The following is a 21,495-nucleotide window of genomic DNA, read 5'->3' on the forward strand; positions in this document are numbered from 1 at the left end:
GCTGCCAGAGACACGTCACACATCCCTGTGATGTCAGGGTAATGTACAGACAGCCGTGTGTGTGTGTGTGTGTGTGTGTGTGTGAGACAAACACCACCAGCCAGCTCTGTCCCAGATCTGCTAATTCAGGGGGAAAATGGGCAAAAAGACATGTTAAAATGAATTCTTGCTGTCCAACACACACACACAGCTGGTCTGGGCAGGCTGGGCCCCCCAGGTGGCCAATGCCAGGGATGTACAGGGTCCCACTGACCCCCAGCCTACTGAGCCCTGGGGACAGTCCTGGCAGGTCTCTGTGCCCAAAAGTGCCACCTTGCAGCCTGGGCAGAGTGTGGGGCAGCTGCCAAGTGCCCCCTTACATCAAACCAAGCAGCTCCACCCCAGGTTTGGCCTAAGGCAGCATGAGGATGGATTTACAGGAAGCCCTCACCCACTGGCAGGGCAGGTGCCAGGGCTGTCCTGATGAGTCTGGCACCCCCACATCCCACACCCCTCTCCAGCCCTGCTCCAGTGCCTGTGGAGCCCCCAGAAACCTTCCAGTGTTCCCCTTGCCCAGCCCCTCTGACTGAGGAGGGGTTTCTCTGATCCAAGTGAGCCAACACATTCCTGGTTAGGATGGACGATGAGCCCCTGCTCTGCCCTGCCCTGCCAGCATGGGAGCAGCCCTGGCTCCAGCCTCCAAAAACCTCCCCAGCCCCGGGGACCAAGCCCTGACCCCTCCAATCCCACACAGCTTGGGATCAGCACAGGCAGGAGCCATCCTAGGAGTGCTTTGGATGTATCCAGCATCCAAAGATTGATGGGCAGACACAGAATTCTGTTCCCACACCCTCGGGTCTCCCCTGGCTCTTGGCCTGGGTGCCAGCAGGGTCACACCCCACTGCAGATGGGGCGTGCTGTGACTGTGGAGGATGGACAGAGCAGCCCTGCTGGGCCCAGGAGCCCTTCCAGCCCCCTAACCCTGTGGGAAGCAGCACCGGGAAAGCAGGCAGAGCTCAGTGTCCTTCCCCTCCCCTCCGAGCCCAGCACCGTTTCCATTTCCACGCTCACATCCTGCTCCTGCAGTGGCTCCACAACCAGCCCGGCACATTCCTGACCCCTTCCATTCCCCAGGCCCCTCTGCAGGAGCCAGAGCTGCGTGCGCTGCCTGTGCAGCACATGGAGGAGGAGTCCGATCCCACCCACCCCCGGACCATCCGAGCCGGTGGCGATGCTGCTGTCAGCGCTCCCGCCGCACCGGAGCGCCGGGAGGAAAGGCAGGACCTGCGCTGGGCCGGCCCCTGCTTGCCTAAAGCAGCCAGTGATGCCTGGGGCCACCAACTCGTCCCCGGGGAGCGTGACAAGCGTGGCAGGCTGGCAGGCGAGCCCACGGCAGTGATGAGGCTCCGTGTGACTGCCTCAGGCTCTTGCTCATCCCGGCTCCATGACTCACAGCCCTGGCAGGGGGGGATTGTGGGGTGTGGGGGACACTCACCCAGGCACGGGGGTCAGGCTGGGACCTTCTGCCATCAGAAGGCACCGAACAGCAGTGAGCTGGGCACACTGTTGGCACAGGCTCTGCCACAGAGCTGGACATTGATCCTCTCTCTGGATCCAGGAATGACAGGCACAAAGGCCCTGCTCCACAGTGACCCCGTTCCACACAGTGACCCTGCTCCGGGGTGATGTGACACTGTGACACAGCTCCACGTGATGACCCAGATCTGCACGGTGATCCTGTCCCACAGGGTGACCCTGCTCCACACAGTGATCCTGCTCCACGTGGTGACCCTGCTCCACACAGTGATCCTGCTCCACGTGGTGACCCTGCTCCACACAGTGATCCTGCTCCACATGGTGACCCTGCTCCACATGGTGACCCTGCTCCACACAGTGACCCTGCTCCACATGGTGACCCTGCTCCACATGGTGACCCTGTTCCACACGGTGATCCTGCTCCACACAGTGATCCTGCTCCACACAGTGATCCTGCTCTACACAGTGACCCTGCTCCACGTGGTGATCCTGCTCCACACCGTGATCCTGCTCCATACAGTTCCACGTGTTCCACGTGGTGACCCTGCTCCACGCAGTGACCCTGCTCCATGTGGTGACCCTGTTCCACACGGTGATCCTGCTCCACACAGTGACCCTGCTCCATGTGGTGACCCTGTTCCACACGGTGATCCTGCTCCACACAGTGACCCTGCTCCACGTGGTGATCCTGCTCCACACAGTGACCCTGCTCCACACAGTGATCCTGCTCCACATAGTGATCCTGCTCCACACAGTGACTCTGCTCCACACGGTGACCCTGCTCCACGTGGTGACCCTGCTCCACACGGTGACCCTGCTCCACACGGTGACCCTGTTCCAGTGACCCTGCTCCACGTGGTGATCCTGCTCCACACAGTGACCCTGCTCCACATGGTGACCCTGTTCCACATGGTGATCCTGCTCCACGTGGTGACCCTGTTCCACATGGTGATCCTGCTCTACACGGTGACCCCGTTCCACACAGTGACCCTGCTCCACACAGTGATCACGCTCCACACAGTGATCCTGCTCCACGTGGTGAGCCTGCTCCACGCAGTGACCCTGCTCCATGTGGTGACCCTGCTCCTTGGAGAGAGACCTGCTCCATGATGCCCCTGCTCTGGATATGGACCTTGCTCCACTGTGGCCCTGCTCCACATGGTGACCTGGCTCCTGTACTTTGTCCCCTGCAAGCCACCACAGCCAGGCCTGTCTCGAGGCTTGTCTTCCAGTTCACCCCCAAAGGAGCTCTCCTCTCCTGACCCAGAACTTTCTGTAGGAGCAGGGACTGCAGTGAGAGCAGCTCCTGAGGCTCCTCACTCCCTGCTCCAGCCATGCTGTCCCTCCGTCCCACAGACACCTCCTGCTGCTCCTCCAGGAGCTGGGGGCTCTCACCACCCCCTCCATGGTCACTGTCTTGGGGCGCAGCTGTGGGGTGGGTTACAAGAACAAGCTCCAAAACTGGAGCATGTGTCTCCTGAAGGCTCCAGTGACTGCAGCCTCCCTCAAAATCGCTCCCTTTCTCCTTTTCCCTCTGGCTCTGGTGCAGATCCTCAGCATCGGGGGAGATGTGGGGGTGTGGGACTGGGGGGAGCACGGACAAGATGATGTTCTCCCTGTCCGTGCTGCTCACCTGCCCTCTCGGAGCGCCCCAGACAGACAGCTCTGCCCAGTTAATGGCAATGTGGGAGAGAGGCTGGGTTTATCTAAGCCGGAGTCACCGGAGCCCTGCTCGTCATTAGCGGTGAGAAAAGCGCGGTGAGTCACTGCTGCCATTAGCACACTGCTAAAGGCTGGGAAATGCAGCGGGAGAGGGCTGCTCCTTCAAGTCACTGCCTGAGCTGCTGCCTTCCACCGCGATCTCTGCGCTGCCACCCGGGACGGCTTTGTCCCCCGCCTGCCTCGGGTGGCCGTCCCCAGGGCCGTGTCCCCAGGGCTGACACCCTGAGCCGTGCCTGCCCCACTCCCCTGAGCTTCCCGGCGGCTCCTGGACCCCGGCGTTTCTAAAGGTCAATGCATGCAGGACACTTGTGCTTTTCCCCAGCTAATTGATGCTAAAGACACGGCCAGCACGGAGCTCCTCGGTGCCACCCTGCTGAGGGCAGCGTGACCCTGTCCCACTGCTGCTGCCCTGGCTCTGTCACAGCCTGACGCTGCCTGTCACCTCTGCCCATGAGCCCAGAGCTATTTGTGAGCCCAGTACCCGAGGCCACCCTGTCACCACTGTCTGCCACCTTCCCCGGGCTCAGGCCCACTCCTCACCACAGCCACTGTCCCGTCCACTGCTCCTGCAGAGCAGGGGAGATGCTGGGAGCCCTGGGAGCCCAGCTCCATCCCCACCCCCGAGCCCAGCTCCATGCCCAGCTCTGAGCCCAGCACCACCACAGGCACGGGAGATCCATGCCCAGCCCTGGGAGCCACCCCTGAGCCCAGCTCCATGCCCAGCCCTGAGCCCAGCTCCAAGCCCACCCCTGAGCCCAGCTCCATGCCCAGCCCTGGGAGCTCCATGCCCAGCCCTGAGCCCAGCTCCAAGCCCAGCCCTGCCGTGCTCCTGAGCTCTGTCCTAGGCCCACACAGAGGCTCTGGCACGGTTCAGCCGTGGCTCACACCAAACTCCTGCTCCATAGGCTGCTCTGGCCAGCCCAGCTCAGCCTCTCCCTGCCCATCCCAGCCGGGGCTGCTCCTGATCTCTGCCTTGTCTGCGCACCTCACACCCTCACCCCCTCTTCTTTCACTTCTAGTTTTTCAACTTTTTGCCTTTTTTTCCACCCCTCTGCTCCAGGTCTCATTTTATCCTCAGCACTGAGAACACAATCACACCTAAGAGCAGAGCCCTGCTGGGATGGGTTTGCCCTGGGCAGGTACCCTGGCCCAAGCCCATCCCAGCTCCAGTGTGGCCCTATCCAGCTGGTTTGCCGGGGATGCAAAGGGCCCTGGTGACCAGGTACAGTGCCCTGCCACTGCCACCACCGCGGGGACAGCAGGACCTGTGACCCTGCTGCTGGGGATGCTGTGCTGGGCACCACGAAGAGAAATGAAAATGCCAAAACTCTGAAGAAAGCAGAAGGCTCATGGAGCCTGAGAGGAGAGAGCAATTCCTGCGGGCACCAGGAGGAGCCTGGGCACAGCCCTCGTCCCTGCCCTGCTCCATGCTGCCACCCCCACTGTCCTGCCCAGGCTCCAGGGCGAGACACTCCGATCCTCCTATTCAAACGGATTACAAATTACTGTCTGATCCACTAATTAGGACGGGAAGATGAGTGTGCTTCTGACAGCGCTGTTTAGCAGCCATTTAGAAATGGCTCGGAAGGCAGCGCGGCCGCGAGCACCGCACGGTGACGGCCACATCTGCTGCAGCAGCGAGCCCGGGACCACCCCGGCACCCCCCAGGAGCAGCCCTGCTGCCAGCAGCTCTGCCCGACCCCATGCCCGCTCCCAGAGCTGCAGAGCCCCGCTGCAGAGTCCCCCTGGCTCCCAAGGATGCCCCCCGGCCATTTGGCTCCCAGCCCCGCTGCCATTACTCTGTATTTATTTAACGAAATTAAACCCAGCTTAGTGGGGCCGGTGAAGGCAGGGCAGGCAAATCGGATCTGCTGCTGCTGCTGCCGGGGAAGGGCAGCCTGGCGCCGGGCTGGGGCCACCCCAGCGGCCTTGGGGGCACATGGAGCCTCCTTCCCGGGACTGGGAAGTCCCTCCAGGGGCTGGGCAGCAGCAGAAGCACTCCAGCTCCTTGGCATCCTGGCCTGCTGTGTGACAGAGGCTGGCTCTGGCTGGGAAGGACTCCAAGAGCAAAGCTCCATGCTGGGCTGGAGCTCCCCAAGAGCCCTGGGTCGTGGGGTGCAGCCAGGCATGGCCACAGCTCCGAGAGGAGCCCCCAGCCCTGTGCCCGCCTGATGGCACGGGGGCAGCCGCCTGCAGGGTTTGGGTGATGCCAGGTGTGCGGGGGCTGCTCTGGACCCCTCCTTCAGGCAGTGCCCAGGCACAGGACACTGCCCCAGCCCAGGAGAGCCCTCCCTGTGTCCCCTGTAGCTCCTACAGGACCAGGCTCCTCTCTCCCGGGTGAGAAATCTGCTCCGGGTCAGGCAGGAGCCCGGGAGGACCCAGGAACACCTCAGGAACAGCTCTACAGCCTTGGCCTTCCCAAAACTCACCAGTTCCCAGCATCAGAGCCCTTCCAAACCCCAGCCCAGTGACGGGCACAGGCGGCTCAGCTCCCTCCCGACATGCTCCAAGGCTTTTCACAGGACAGAGCACAGAGCCAGCAGAATAACCACATCCCCAGGGCACCAGGGCAGGGATCCCCCTGCCCTCCAGCCCACTGGGACCCTCCTGGGGTCTCCCAGCCTGCTGCCCCTGGGCACTGGGCCAGCCCTGGCACAGCATCACCCAGCACAGGATTGCACAGCCACTGGAAGGCAGAGGGAGGGGGGGAAGCCTCGGGTGCAGGCACAGGCACCCAGAGAGGAGCAGCTTCAGCACAGAGCCTGGCCCAGCCACCACCAGAGGAGTTACAGTGCCGTTAATGAATGCTTTCCATTTTAATGAAGTTAATCTACCTCTAAAAGCTCTTTATGCCCACAAACATATGAACTGAGAGAGAACAGGACCTGCAGCCACATTTTTACAGCATTTGAGCACGGTTTTTGCAGCCACCTATTTCCCAGCAAAGCAGCTGGGGGAAGAACATCCCCTGACAAGGCTGCAGCCCCTCCACTGTGCCAGTTACACGTGGAAATCCATGGCCTTCCAGGAAAAGCAAGATTCTACATTCTCATTATGATAAAAGTTAGAAAAACAGTGAATTTCAGTGAAAAAATAGATATTGTCTTTTCTCAGCTGGCGAGGAGATGGTGCTGGCAGGAGGAGGTGCTCAGAGGGGTGATGAGAAGCTCCTGCCCAGCACAGCCCCCCGGCCCTGGGCTCTCCCTGTCCCCCCTGCTCCCATCCCAGCCCATGGTGCCAGCCAGGCTCTCTCAGCAGGGGCTGGGCTGGGGCTGCCTCCAGCAGGTGCCTGCCTGCTTTGCCAGCTAAGGATCATTTTCCCAATCTCCTGTTACTCATGGACAGGCTGCAGGTGCCCTGGGTTTGATTCTCTGGCTGCTTTCCAGTTTCACCTTTCCCACCACTGGGGAAAACAGGAGAGTTGGAGCTGAATTTAAACCTGGCATGACCTCCTCAAACCCACAGGTCCGGATTTGTTCCTCCCTCCTCCTTGTGAATCCTGTGGAATGCAGCAATGCCAGCCCAGGTCTCAGTGCCAGTAGCCCCCTGGGGAGCTGCTCATTCCTTCCTGCAGGGGAGGACAGACACAGCCACCTCCCCAAAAAGGTCCAGCTGGGCAGAAACCTTCCCATCCCACCTGCAGAGCGAGGGAGGAGCAGGAATGGCTCTGGAGGCTCCAACATGTCCAGGGACAGGACAGATTTCCCCCAGGAGAGGCAGGCTCTGAGGGCTCCTGTGATGGCCTAGATGAGGGATCCCTGCATGGGGGATGGCCTGGGACTGTCCCTGCCCACACAGCCTCCACTGAGACCCCGTTTGAGGGGTCCAGGGCACAGCCGAGTCCTCTCTAGCCACACTGGTGCTTTGCTCTCCACCATTCTGTCTTTCCAACCAAAATTGCCTCTCCCTCCAGCCTGCCCTGGCCTCTGGCAGCACTGCCAGGGCAGGAGATGCCCCGTGACCTGGGAGCCCCCAGCAGCACCCACCCTGCTGCCACCCCTGCTCCTCTCACGCTGTTCCCACAGCTCTGTCACAGCCCAGTGGATCTCAGAAAAACTTGGGAGGTTCCCAGCACCCCCCCCTACCCTGGGGCCTCACCACAGGCTGCTACAGGGCCCCTCCTGTGCCAGCAGTGAGGCAGGATGCCCCCAGCTGCACCCCAGAGCTCAGGGCACTGCGCAGGGCCAGCACCCAGGGCTCCTCCTCCCACCAAACTCCCCCAAGGCCACGATGTGCTGTGACTTCTCCTCATGGAAAATGTCCCCATGAGCCCCCTGCCCCAGGCACCCCTCAGGGTGGTGGGGGGGAGATGTCAAAGCAGCTGCTCCTCTCCCTGCTGCCCCTCTCCCTGCCAGAACAGCTGCAAGCCCCCAGCCCTGAGCCCCAGGCACACGGAATGTCCCCTCACACCCCTCTGAGGCGGGAAGGTTACAGCAGCTTCCCAGCCCCAGTGGAAACCAGTAGCTCAGTGTAAACAGATGTTTGTGGAAATAAAATTCCTCTTAGCTTTCTCTGAAATTTGCCTTTGTCCACAGAGCCATGGCCGCTCCTGCCACGGGCCATGGGATCTCCTGGAGCACCCCCAGATCCCCCCCAGATCACAATGGAACCTGGCAGAGGGATCCTGATGGACCTGGCTGCTCTGAGCCCATCCCTGTGGGAGTGGCTGGAGGAATGGGGATGCCAAACACATTCCTGCCTTCTTGGCAGGGGCAAAAATGGCTGGGTTTGATGGATCTGATGACTCACAAAGCAGGAGTTCCTATAGAACCATGGAATATCCTGAGTTGGAAGGGACCCACTGCGATCCTGAGTTCAACCCCTGGCCCTGCACAGACACCCCAACAGCCCCACCCTGGGCACCCCTGGCAGCGCTGTCCCAATGCTTCTGGAACTCTGGCAGCCTCGGGGCCGTGCCCATCCCCTGGAGAGCCTGGGCAGTGCCCAGCACCCTCTGGGGGAAGAACCTTTCCCTGAGATCCAACCTAAACCCACCTGACAGCTCCTGTTAGTAATTCCCAAACAACTACAGCTCATCCTCATGGGGATGAGCAGTCCTGGAGGGTCCAGCCCGGGATGTGTGGGATGCTCTGGAGCAGAGATGCACAGCCATGCTGGGTGCCTCAGGCATGGGCATTCTTGATCACCAGGATGGATGGAACAGGGCTCTCCAGAGGCAGAGCTGATGCAGTTTGGGGTGTTTTCTTTTGAGGTTAAAGCCTGACTCAGAGTGATCCCTCCAATCCCTGGTTTGCCTGTGGGGCTTTAGCTCCAAGGCCAGTCCCATGTCCTGGAGCTGTGGCAGGCACTGGATTTGGAGCACCTCTGAGCTGTGTCCTCACTGCACTGCCCTGCAGGAGGGGTTTGCTCTATTGCATTGGATTTTTGGAAAAATTCTTCCCTGTGAGGATGCTGAGGCACTGGCACAGGGTGCCCAGACAAAGCTGTGGGTGCCCCTTTGCTGGAAGTGTCCAAGATCAGGATGGAGGGGCTTGGAGGAATGTGATCTACTGGAAGGTGTCCCTGCCCAGGGCAGGCAGATGGGGCTGGGTGGTCTGTGAGGTCCTTTCAACCCTTTCAATCCTGACAGGGAAGTGGGATGAGCCCAGGTGGGATGAGAGTCTGACCCAGCTCCCACCACCCCCTCCCTGACCCTCTCCCGCAGGTCACAGGGTCTCCCAAAGCCACCAAACCCCAGCAGAGGAGAGGACACGTGGCCCCCAGCCAGGAGCCCAGCAGGCAGGGCTCCCAGCTGGAAGTGGCTCACCTTGGCTGGGACGAGCAGTGCCACCAAAGTAGGGCTGCGGGGCACGGAACAGGGCGTCCCATCTAATTATATCAGCTGTGTCCCACAGAGAGCAGCTGGCACCCGGGCTGCCCTACTTCCTGAGCCCTCCTTTGGGCCGGCAGCGCTGCGCTGGCACCAGCCCTGGCACTGGGATGGTGCAGGAGGGAGCGGCACAGCTCCGCACCCAGGACGGCCTGGCACAGCCTGGATGGAGCTTCCCTCTGGGCAGGAGGTGGCTGCTGGCTCTGGGGCACTTGGGGTGGATTGGTGGTCTCCATCCCACCCTGCACACCCCGGCCTGGCTCACGCTGGGCTCCCCACAGGCTGTGAGTGATCCCACAGTGCCACAAGGTCCAGACACCAGAGTGGTGCCATGGGCCAGGAGCCAGCCCAGCCGTGCCCTCCCACAGGACCCTGGAGTCTGTGGCCAGGGCAGGCGTGTCCCCAGTGCCCACCTCCCACAGGCACTGCTGCTGGAGCCACAAAGGGCTCTGCAGCACAGGGACCCCCTGGCTCCAAACGGATGCCATGGGCACCCCAAACTTGACAGTGCCCTCCCACCTCCTCCTGCCCCTCTCCCTGCCCTGCACTCGCTTTCCAGCTCAGCTCAGCCCGTGCCCCAGGAGGGCCTATCCCCCTCAGGGCTGTGGTAGGATCACAGAATCCCAGAATGGTCTGGGTTGGAAGGGACCTTAAAGCCCATCCAGTGCCACCCCTGCCATGGCATGGACACCTTCCACTGTCCCAGGCTGTTCCAAGCCCCATCCAGCCTCGCCTTGGATGCTTCCAGGGATGGGGCATGGATAGCAGCCTTGTGCCAAGATCCTCTGGAGGAGGTGGAGCCTCAGGCAGCACCAGGGCTTTGCCAGGAGCAAAACCCTCCTGCCTGTGATGGAACAACTGCAATGAACACACTCTGCTGGGATCATTCTCTGGCTTGGACAGTACCAGGAAGGGACTGGGCTGGAGCCAAGGACGCACAGATCTGGTGGTGGAGGGGGTGACAAGGGGGCAGTGGATCCCATCCAAAGTCCTCTGTGTTCAATCTCCCAGAAACTTCACTCTGGAAGTCCTGGCACAAGCCTCTCTCTCCTGACAGAGGCTCTCTGGATGCTCCAGACCATCAGCAGCCTGTCCAAAGGGTGCCAGAGACCTGGTCCCTCTGTGCATGCTTGGAGATGCCCCTTGGACCTCCCTGGGAGCTGCTCCTAGAGGACCCCCTCCCTCCCTGCACCCAGCTGAGCCCTGCTGAGCCCCTGCTGCTGGGGTGTGGGAGGCAGGCGTGGTCCTGCTCCCAGGGCTGCCAGGAGAGAGCCCCGAGCCCCTCTCAGGGAAGCCCAGGGGCCGGGGAGCGGCTGGGGCTGCCCGGCCCCATCATCTGGGGGGATGATGGTTTAATCTGAGACTTATTTTGGTTGCTAGGTGATCAAATCATCCATCTGCTTGTGACTGGAGAGCGCCGTGAGTCAGCCCCTGCCACCGGCAGCAGAGGGGTTCACTGCAGCTCCCTGGCCTGGCCGGGCCCAGCGTGCCAGGGGCCCCTCTGGCAGCAGAACCTGCCATGGGCACGGCAAACAGCTCCTGCCTGGGGAACTCAGGCTGCCACAGGGCTGGGGGCATCTTCCCACGTGCTCCTGGAGAACAGGACCCCCACAGCAGCGTGGAGAGCACCTCTGAGCTGTGTCCTCACTGCACTGCCCTGCAGGAGGGGCTTGCTCTATTGCATTGGATTTTTGGAAAAAATGCTTCCTTCTGAGGGTGGGGAGGCCCTAGCACAGGGTGCCCAGAGAAAGCTGGCAGTGCCCCATCCCTGGAGGTGTCCAAGGCCAGGATGGATGGGGCTTGGAGGAACCTGATCTATTGGAAGGTGTCCCTGCCTGTGGCAGGCAGATGGAAGGGGCTGCGTGATCTGTGAGGTCTTTTCAACCCTTTCAATCCCATTCTGGGATTCAGTGATTCAATCCAGAGCAACTTTGAAGGATCAGATGAGCCCCACTGGAAGTACAGGCAGGTTTGGTGTTCCCCCCCAGCACCATCCCCCTTCTGCAGGGCCATCACTACCCCTGCACACTAGGAGCCCAGGGAAAGCCAATAGGCTTCTCAGGAGAGCAAGGCAGAAAGGCAACAGTTTGGGAGAAAATAACATTTTCATAAAGTGTTTGAAGTCATTTGGAGGAGGAAAGTGGGAAGGGAGAGGAATCAGAGTCTCTGAGTGTGCGATGCGTGCGTATGTGAGAGTGCGACAACAGGAGCCTCCCTCCCCGCAGAGGAGAAACCATCTCAGCTTCTCAGCTTTGGGAGAGTGTTGAGACGCTGGGAAATTAAAGCAATGCCCACAGAACGTGTTTGCAAAGTCCAGCTTCTTTGGTAAGGCACCACGTGTAGGTGTCACACTGCTGCTGCCAGCGGGCACGTGCTGGGCACGGGCGCTGGGCGCGGGGCTGGGACTGCCCAGGACCCCCACGCTCGGCCACGTGCAGCCCTCGGGCCCCATCAGGGCCATGGGAATCTCCTGTGGGATCCACAGGCCTCTGTGGGAGCATCACTGGCCACCGCCTGCCCATGGCAGCCCCAAAGGAGGAGCCCTGCAGCAGGTGAGGAACACCATGGATGCCAGAAATGGGACAGAAGCATGGCAGAGCAGCTGGAGCTGCCCCAAGATGCTTTCTCTGCCTCCTGCCACTGCATGTGGGCAAAAGAGCCCCGACTGTCCCCTCCCTCTTCCCTCACCCCCTTCGTGCTGAGCCAGGGCCTCAGCCAGCACCAAGGCGGCCCCGCAGCATCCCAAGCCCAGTGCCCAGCATCCTAAACGCCGGGAGCTGGGCTGTGGCCTCCCCGCTGCTCTGCGCAGCCCTCCCGGGTCCCTCGGCAGCTATCACGACTTCTTAGAGCAAAGAGACTCATTAATGAAGTGGAAAAAGAGGAGGAGGAGCAGGCTGAACGGTCCCTCCTGAGGGACAGTGCAGCGAGGAGGAGGAGGAGGAGGAGGAGGAGGAGAGCGCTCAGCACTGATCTCAGGATCAGCAGCCACCCGAGAGGGCAAGGGCCGCCGGGGAAGGGCCGAGGGCAGGCAGCCAGGGCTGGGAGCCCCGCAGGGGCGCGCAGGAATTCAGCCCCAGTGCCTCAGTCCCAGCGCAGCTCCCTCTCCCCAAGGGCAGGAGGCAAAGGGACCTGTGGGCACGCATGGCACCCTCTGGAGCTCAGGCGTGCCCATCCCGCAGGGCAGCAGCCCCCGGCAGGGAGCTGCAGCTCCTCACAGCAGCCCTGGCAGGGAGGAGCGAGTGGGGAGGACAGGCTGGGCTGAGTGGGAAGAGCGTTTTTCTCCACATCAGCCGTTCCCAGTTCCCGAGCTGTCTCGGCAAGGCCTGGCTGCCGTGCCTGCGGGCAGCGTGGCCAGCGGGCTGCAGGGAGCCACTGCCCCCCGGCCACCGGCCCTGGCTGGGCAGCAGCCCCGGGAGCTGCCCACTCCTCAGGGGGCAGTGCCACAGGAGGGGAAGGTTTCCATCCCAGCTCACAGCTCCGGGCAGAGCCAGGAGACACACGGGTGACGGGGCGCATGGGCAGAAGCTCCTGCAGCTCTCAGGCCTCGCTCCATTCCTTGGGGCCCCAAACCTGGGGAGCCCCAGTGCGCAGCAGCCTCCTGTCCCCAGGTCACACAGGGGACTCTGAGCCCACCTGGGCCTCCACTGCTCCCATGGGGGCAGCGGGGACCTGCTGTCCCCTGCTCACAGCCCCAGCTCAGGCTGGGAACAGGACTCCTGAGCCTGCCCAGGGCCAGGAAAGGACTGAGGAGCTCATGGAGAGCTTGGTGCCCCATCCCTGCCCATCCCTTCTGCCTCCTCCTCAGGGCACACAACTACCAGGATCATCATCCCTTCCATGAGCAGCTCCCCCTCAGGGAGTGTCACTGCATGCTCAGCAGGGCAGGACACAGCGCTGTGCTGTGAAGCTCTGGCTCTCCATGTCCCTCCATAGATCCAGCACCCTGCTTGGAAAGCACCACCCAAACCCTGGCCTGCCACGAGATCCGTGTTCCCATCCCAGAGGCTTTCCCCGCAGCAGGCAGGGCAGGCAGGGAATGTTCCAGTGGCTGTGAGGGGACAGCTGAGAACTGCTCCGTTCTGCAGCCAGCTGAAACCTGGCACGTCCCAGCGCTGTCACTGGGCCTTGAGCTCTGCCCAAACTAGCAGCAGTGCCCAGCTGAGACTGAAGGAGGGTGGGATATTTAGAAAATGCCAAACCAGCCCTTTCTGATTGTTCAGAAAATCGCCTCAAACTGTTCAGAACAAGAAAACCACTGGACAAAGGACCTTGTCCATCAAATGGGTCAGGCCTAACCTCAGCCCCGAGCCCCGGCTGCCCAGCAGATCTGCCCAGGAGGGAGGTGGTCCTGGGGGAAGGCAGCAGGTCCCTGTCCCATCTGGCTGTGGTGCCCACGTCCAGGACTTGCCCAAGCCCACGGCACCCCAGCCGAAACCCCAGAGCAGCCATCCCAGCTCCAGCACGGGGAGGAGGAATCGGTCAAGGCAAGCAGCGAGGGAGCGTCACCTTCGCTCCCGCAGTGAGAACGGTGCCATTAAATCCTCTCTGCTGTGACACACGCTGAGCCTGTTCCGTGACTTTGGCAGGGGAATAACATTTCGGTGCCTATAAATACCAGGGGGGCTGCTGTGCTGCCGGAGCAGCGGGACGGCCCTGCCCACCCCGGGAAGGCTCAGCCTGAGGCTGAGGGACAGCAGAGCACGGCAGGGCTGTGCCACCCCGGCAGGTGGTCAGTGGGCACGGGGCAAGAGCTGGGCAGGACGCAGGGGCACGGAGCTGAGCCCAGGAGCACGGGGGTAAGGGAATGAGGGGAAGCACTGGCACTCTGAGGATGTTCCCAAAGCACACCGTGAGGGTGCCCGTGGCTGCAGCCGAGGACTCTGCTCTGACACACAGCCAGCTCATCTCTGCCTCCCCATGGGGAGCCCAGGCACAGAGGGGGCTCTCACACCACAGCAGGTACCAACAGAGGCTCCTCAGGGCACGAGGGGATGCCCTGAACACCCCAGGGACACTCGCAGCAGGCACTTCCCAGCACTCTCAGTGGAGGGAAGCTGCTCCCTGTGGACTCCTGGCCATCAGCTGGGCCAGCCTAGGACCAACGTGAGGAATCAGTGACACCTCCAGCACCTGCTCCTCTCTCTACCAAGGCCCTGAGACACCCGGTGAAGAAAATCCTTCAGCCCAGCGGAGAGGGAAGCAGTGGGGAGGTAACCCAAGCCTCCCTGCCCCCAGGCAGGCTGTTCAGCCCCCCTCCCCGGAATGACTGGAGCCCAGCGCTGTCACCTGTCTGTCACCTGCCAGGGAAAATGGTGTGGGTGGTCCCTGTCCTGTGGAGACACACGGAGACAAACAGCTCAGGGATCGGGATATTAAATACTTGACGTAAGGGGACTCTCATGATGCTCATCACAGGCCTCACCACTCCTCCTGAGCACAAGTGCCACCTCAGAGCTCCTGCAGAGAGCTCGGCTCCTCCAAGTCCTCAGCAGCAGCCCTATGGACAGCATGGGAGACACAGGGGACACCAAACCCAAAGGCAGCTGTTGGAGGCCTGAGGAAATGGGGTCCTTTCCTGTGGGAGTCGATCAAGAGATGTACAGAAGGGTCCACATATCCCAGGGACTACAGAAGCCAGGCCCAGGAACATCTAAACTGGCCCACAGCCAGCACAGTGTGGGTTTGGGGCTGTCTGTCCCTTTGCCCCCCATCCCATTTTCCCCCAGAGGGCATAAACCCACCAAGACCACAGAATCATGGGATCAGAGACTGGTTTGTGTAGAAAGGGATCTTAAATATCATCTAGTTCCAACCCTCGGCCACGAGATCTCCACAACAGCTCTGGAAGCTGTGCTGTGCCTCCTTGCAGCAGCTTTGCTTTCCTGCCAAGAGCTGCAGCCAGGCCTCATCTGGGCAAAGCTCTCAGGAAAGACAATTTTCCTGACAACCCATGGTCCAGAGCCACCAGACAAGCACAGGAAAGGCTGACATCCATGGGAGCCTTCCTGAGCAGAGCCAGAGCTAGCACAGGAGGGCTCAGCATGGTTGGAACCTTCCTTCTACAACGTCTCTGCAGCAAGAAGAGGCTCAGGACCTTCTCATGCACACCCAAACCAGGGGGTCCCACACAGAGCCCACAGCAGTGTCCACTGGGAGCTGCATGGTTGGTGCAGCCACCATCTGTGCCCATGGAGGGACCCAGGGGACCGCCCAGAGCAGAGCTGTGGGCAGGTACGAGGTGGGGTACACAGACATCTGCAAACCCTGCCGTGGAGAGCAGCACAGGCCAAGCCTGGGCTGCAGGAGCTTGGTGCCAGCCCCCGGAGCATGGCTTCAGCAAAACTCTGCTGTAGGGACCCAGCTTTCAGCACCTCAAACCCTGAGCCAAGGGCTTCCCTCACAGACCTGAGCAGAACCTTCACCTCTGTTTATTCTGCACAGAGCTAAACACACCCCCAAAATGAGAATTACAGAGCAGCCTCAGTGCCCAAAATGACTGCCCCTGACCACCCCAGTGACAGCCTGAGATCTCCTGCAGCCTCTTTGCCTCAGTGAGTGCCACCAGAGGCCCCCTCCAACAGGCTCCTGGTGGGAGGTGGGCAGTGCTCAGCCTGCCCCGGGTGCCCAGCACACCCCCTCCCTCCCAGAGGGGCTGTGGGGCTGCAGCTGGGGGCTGCCCAGCCCAGCATGGCCGGGCCAAGCACAGCCAGCTGTGGATCCTGGGCAGGATTCCCCCTGGAAACGGCAAGAAAAACCCCGCCGAGTTCCGAAACAGCTCCTTGAAGCCCGTCCAGGAGCAAACGGGAGCCAGCCCAGCTCCTGGCAGCCCAGGGCTGCCTCGCCCGGGGCTGGCGGCCCCGGCCTGAGCCGGGCAGCAAATGGGGGACGCAGGTGGCTGTCGGGGACAGAGCCCTGCCAGGGCCAGTCCTGGCGGGCTGCCCCCTGCTCTGCTGCCCTGCGCTGCTGCCCTGCGCTGCGGATGGCACGGGGAGGATGCGGGAAGGCAGCTGCCATCTGGATCCAGGGCTCTCCATCTCTGCGGCGTGGCAGCAGTGCTCGGTGCTGATTGTGGGCAGATTAGAGGGGACACAGCGTGCTCATCCCCATCCTGCTGCGCTGCCGCTACCCAGGCTGGAAATAAAGCCTCGTTTTTCATGCAAAGATGCACAATGGTTAACAGGGAAAAGCTTGCCTGGGAGGCATGCAGGTAGCAAACCAATTTCCAAACGGGTCTCCAATTACTCCTGATGGTTATTCGATTTACATTTCTTTTCTGGCTCACCAGATGTTGATGCTCCGAGGGTGAAATTGGGCCCAGCACGAGGGTGTGGGAAGGGGCAGGAGTCTCCTGCTGCAGAGTGGCACGTTTCCCTGGAGCTGCTGTGTTCCTCACCACTCACAGCCATGCTTCCAACCCTACCGTGCGTCACGGACACGGAGAGGAGTGAGGGAGCCGGGCTGCTGCAGACACCGGAGCCACATCTGCCAAGCCCACAGCTGGAAAAGCCCCATTTCCCTGCCAGCACAAACGGCAGCCCCGTGTCCCAGAGCAGGAGTGGCAGCTCCTACCAGGTGACAGCCTCCTGCAAGAAGCCCCTGGGCTGGCTCTGTGCTCTGCTTCCTCGGAGGAGAAGCAGTGGAGGTGGATTCACGAGGCCCCGAGAGTCCATTTTGCAGGAAATGTTCCAAGCTGCCCAGGTCCTGTGGAATGCCAGCCCCATGCCTCTGGACGGACACGGCTGCTCCTGGCGCCGCGGGTGCCGGCCCCACACCAGGCACGGGGTCAGGAAGGTCAGCAAGGCTCTGCTCCTCAAAGGCATGTTGGTGCCAAGCTCCAATGGAAATGGTGGCAACAAGGCTTTGAATCCCCTTCCTGCCCGGGCCTCATCCTGGAGCGGAGCTTCCGAGTGCATCACAGCAAAGGCCCAGAGCAGAGTTTGTTATGTCCTCTCTCCTGGAGGGGACTGGCACGTGGCAGAGACTGGCACGGGGAGGGGACATTTGCCTGCCCCTGCAAAAGTCTGATGATAGCACAATGACCCAACCACAACCCCGGGACTGATCCCGGCCCTTGGTGCAGATGGAGAGGCACCGGGGTGGCACACGGGGACAGGGACAGCAGGCACTGACCTGCCAGGTGCGGCCACTCGCTGCCAGCCAGCTCCATTCCCTGCCGGCTCCACTGCCCACAGCCCCACTGGCTCTGGAGCACCTTTACACGGGAAAACCCGCTGGGAGAAGGGTGAGGGTCGGGCAGAGGGGTGAGGGTCGGGCAGCTCTGCCCGCACACTGCAAAACATCCCGGTCCAGGGGAAGGACAGAGCACATCCCAGGCACAGCTAACACAGGCCAGGGCCATGCTCAGTGCCAGTGGCCACGCGTGACATGGGGACAGGTGCCCAGACGCCACCACGGCTGCAGCCAGGCTGGGCCCGGTGGGAGCAGGCAGCCCCGGCACGGGTGTGCTCACGCAGCTCCCCACACGTGCCCGCTCCCTCCATCAGCCCCGTGCCTTCCCTGGCACACACCTCCAGCCCCACGCCCTGCACACCCGCAGGGACATCACCAGCGGCCGCTGCACACGCGTGTGTGTGACACACACCCGCAGAGGGGCACACGAACCCTAGAGGGGCACACGAACCCCAGAGGGGCAAAAAACGCGCGTCCAAGGAGAGCACACACATATCCAAGGGGAACACACGCACATCCAGGGGGAACACATGCACATCCAAGAGGTGCACACGCACCCAGAGCGGAGCACACACATATCCAAGGGGAACACACGCACCCCGAACGGAGCACACGCAGGCGCGGGCCGCGCACACCCGCACGCCCGGGCTGGGGCCGCTCCTCCGCCACGGCTCGCTGCGGAGGGCACGCACCGGGAATCGGGGCCACCCTCAGCCCCGCAGCTCGACCCCGGCCCCGCGCCGTGGGTCCCGCAGCCGGCGCGGCTCCGCAGCGGGTCCCCGCACACGCGCCGGGCCGGGGGTTCCCGCACACGCACATATTTGTGATATTTGTGATGCGGGAGCAGCGAGGCAGCGGCGGGGCCGGGCTCTGCCGTGGCTCCCGCACCCCTGCGCAGCCGCGGCCCCGCCGCGCCGCAGCCCGCAGCGGCAGCCGGCCGCCCGCTGCCCCGCACGGACACGCGTGGGGTGGGCTGAGCCACGCCCCCGGGGTGCGGGATGTCTCTCACACACACACACTCACACACACACACACGCTCTGAGCCCGGTTGCTCCGCAGCCACTTAACTCCTTGTTGCCCGTTCCCGCACCAGCCAGCCCAGCCCTGCACCAGCCAGCCCCTTCCCGCACCGTCCGGCCGCACACCCCGCTCCGTCCGGCCATCCCTCCCGCACCGTCCGGCCACACAGCCCTCACCGTCCGGCCACACACCCTGCACCGTCCGGCCATCCCTGCCGCATCCGCCAGCTCCTTCCCGCACCTCTCAGACCTTCACCCCGCACCGTCCATCCCTCCATCCCTCCATCCCTCCATCCCGCACCGTCCGAGCCGTCCCCCGCACCGTCAGTACCCTGGCCCCGCACCGTCCATCCCCGCGCCCCGCACCGCCCTCCCGCCCCGCTCCCGGTCCCCCGCAGCCCCTCCTCACCTGGCCCGGCTGTGCGGGTCCCGCGGCGGGGCAGCGCCCGCTGCTCGCAGCGCCCCGGCGGGCTGGGCGGGGGGCCCGGCTCGGCTCGGCCCGGCCCGGCCCGGCCGCGGCCCCGGCCCCGGCCGCTGGCCGGCCCCGCTGCCCCCCTGCCCGCGGCGCGGTGCGGCCGCCTCGCCCCTATGCGGAGGCTCGAGCGGCACCGAGGCGATGCCCATTCATTCAGCTTGGCCCCCGCAGCCCTCCCCTTCCGCCCCGCGCCCCAGCCGCCTGCATGGAGGGGGCTGGCGATGCTGCAGCGGTACCCAGAGCCCCCGGAGAGCACAGTGCGGAGAGGAGGGAGGGAGAGGAGGAGGAAGGAGAGCAGAAGGAGGGAAGAGGAAAGAGGGAGAGGGAGATGGCTGCCCCCAAAACCAGAGCTGGATCTGGAGAAGACTCTGGGATTTCCACCAGGAAATCAGGGCAGGGAGCGGAGCGGGGCCGGCGCAGCACCCCCCGCCCAGCCCGGCACGGCAGCCCCAGCCCGGCTCCCGGGGATGCCAAGCCGGGGGCTGGGGGCTGCGGGCGGTGGGCACGGTCCCCCTACAGAACCCAGATGTCCCCACTGAGATGGGGCTGACCCAGACGGGGGACACCAACTTCCCCAGCCAGGAGCTTTGCTTTAAGGACATGGAAAGCTCGGGGGGCACCTTTTGGTGGTGTTGCCAACCTGGTGTTTGGGGGCTGCACGCTTGGCCCCACACCTGCCCTTTTTGCAGAGCCCAGCTTTGCTCAGACGGGACCCCTTGACCCTCACACACAGTCAGGACCCCCTCAAACGCACCAGGGTCCTGAGCCCCAGGATAAGGTCCTGCACGCCACATCAAAATTTCTCAGCTTTTCCTAATCTGGGTCTTGCCTAACCCTCTGGAAAATAATCCACTGACCATCTGCCACAGTGAAATTCATTTACAGCCTCGCACAAATTAGGCTCAACTGTTCACTTCCTGCTCCTTTTCTGCTCAGGGCTTTTGGTCACTCTGGTGCATGTGTGTCTTCCTTCCAATGGACTGGGATGTTCTTGCCGTGGACTGGGGTGTCCTTGCCATGGACTGGGGTGTCCTTGCCGTGGACTGGGGGTGACCTTGCCAGCACTGGGCTTCAGGCAGTGCCTGCTCCTGACATGCTCTGGGATCTGGGGGTGCTTTGCTCCTGGCAGGATGGCATTCCCATGCTCAGCCTTGCCATGGTCTGAAGGTGACCTTGCCATGGGCTGGGATGTCCTTGCCACGGGCTGGAGGTGACCTTGCCATGGGCTAGGATGTCCTTGCCATGGATTGGGGGTGACCTTGCCATGGACTGGCGGTGACCTTGCCAGCACTGGGCTGCAGGGCAGTGCCTGCTTCTGACATGCTCTGGGATCTCAGGGTGCTTTGCTCCTGGTGGGATGGCATTCCCATGCCGGGATGGAATTCCCATGCTCAGAGCACAGAGTCCTGTCCTCGGGAGGGCTGAGGAGCCTGTTTGGGGGAACAGCTTCTCTCTCTCTGGCTGCCTTTAGAGGCGTGTGCAGGGCAGGTGAGGAGCTTTCATGGGTCCAGGCAGGACAGAGAGCAGGAGCTCTTGGATTTCCCTCTGCCAGGGATTCCCAGCCTGACCTCGGGCGATCCAGGTATTGATCCAGGTGTTGGTGGTTTCAGAAGTGATTACGAATCCATGGATTTTGCTTTTTTGGGATGCCTGGCCAGGGCTGCCCCGTGGGAGTGAGGTGATCAGAGGCAGGACTGCTCAGTTCTGTGAAACAACTCTGCAGTCCCTGTGTTAAAGCCTGGCCTGAGGGGTGAGCACGGTGTGGGAGCAGCAACCATGGGGATTTTCCTATCCCTTTGCCCTGGTGCTTTTGCAAATGGAGAGCTGGCTTTCTGGGGAAGAGGCTTCATTCTCTAAGGAAAATGGAAATATACAGATTTTTTTTCCTTCCTGTAGCAGATTCAGCAAAAGTGCAGCTGCCTTCCCAGTCCTGAATACAGAATTGACCATTCAGTTCATCCCTAAGGGGAAATGGCCCAGCGAGAGGAACAACGAGCCCCACAGTGCTCTCAGCACCCTCCAAAGTATTTCTCAACCCTGGCATTTTCATCTCCCAAATTCCAGGGGTGCCTGGCTCTCTTTGCAGGGCAGTGAAGGTTTTCCTCATACTTCCACCCCTCCCTCTCTGAAAACCTATCAGCTTCAAAATGTATCGTTTTTTCCCCTTAAATTGTAATTTTCCAGGTTATTTGTCCATGATGGAGCCTGAGGGGCAGAGGCACTGGGACAACCAAAGCAGGAGCTGGGTGAGTGCTGAAGGGCACTCCAGGGGGACAGGGCATTCCAGCCCTGCCAAGGGCACGGAGGGTCGGGATCCCAGCACGGGCACCAGGCAGCCCAGAACCTTTTGGCTGTAAGGAGCAATGCCTTTGCCATCATTCTGCCTATTCCTGAACCTCATGGCAGCTCCAAGTGGCTGAAAGGGCTTGAAATGAAGGCACAAGTGATGATGTGTGCTGCTGATTTCACCGTGAGCGTCTTGGTGCTCCTCAGGAAAGTCACTCGGTGTCCTGAGCAGGCCAGGCAGGTGCAGTGCCGCGGGCATGGAGCAGCCCTGGCAGGCTGCAGGAGCCCCTGCTGGGCTTTCAGTCAGCAGCCCAACAAAGGCCATGTGAAGGAAAAAGAGAAGAAGGAAATTTAGGAAGACATTTAGGAATAAGTTATTTTATAATATTTAAGAAGAAATTCCTCCCTGTGAAAGTGGTGAGGCCCTGGCACAGGCTGCCCAGAGCAGCTGTGGCTGC

The 21,495-nt window shown here is 62.0% G+C and overlaps 1 protein-coding gene across 6 annotated transcripts in view; it reads right to left on the minus strand.

Annotated features, from left to right (window-relative positions):
* Positions 1-19,113, minus strand: part of DLGAP4 (DLG associated protein 4) — a 149,634-nt gene extending 130,521 nt beyond the window's left edge. For 2 of the 6 annotated variants that reach the window (XM_068208217.1, XM_068208216.1), the window contains exon 1: positions 18,686-19,113. The gene's annotated coding sequence lies outside the window, so the exon portion shown is untranslated. The remainder of the gene's footprint in view (positions 1-18,685) is intronic. The other 4 variants (XM_068208218.1, XM_068208219.1, XM_068208220.1 and 1 more) reach the window with 4 other exon arrangements.
* Positions 19,114-21,495: the final 2,382 nt, after the last annotated feature.

This window comes from Anomalospiza imberbis, chromosome 17, assembly GCF_031753505.1.
Source record: "Anomalospiza imberbis isolate Cuckoo-Finch-1a 21T00152 chromosome 17, ASM3175350v1, whole genome shotgun sequence".
NCBI classification, from domain to species: domain Eukaryota; kingdom Metazoa; phylum Chordata; class Aves; order Passeriformes; family Viduidae; genus Anomalospiza; species Anomalospiza imberbis.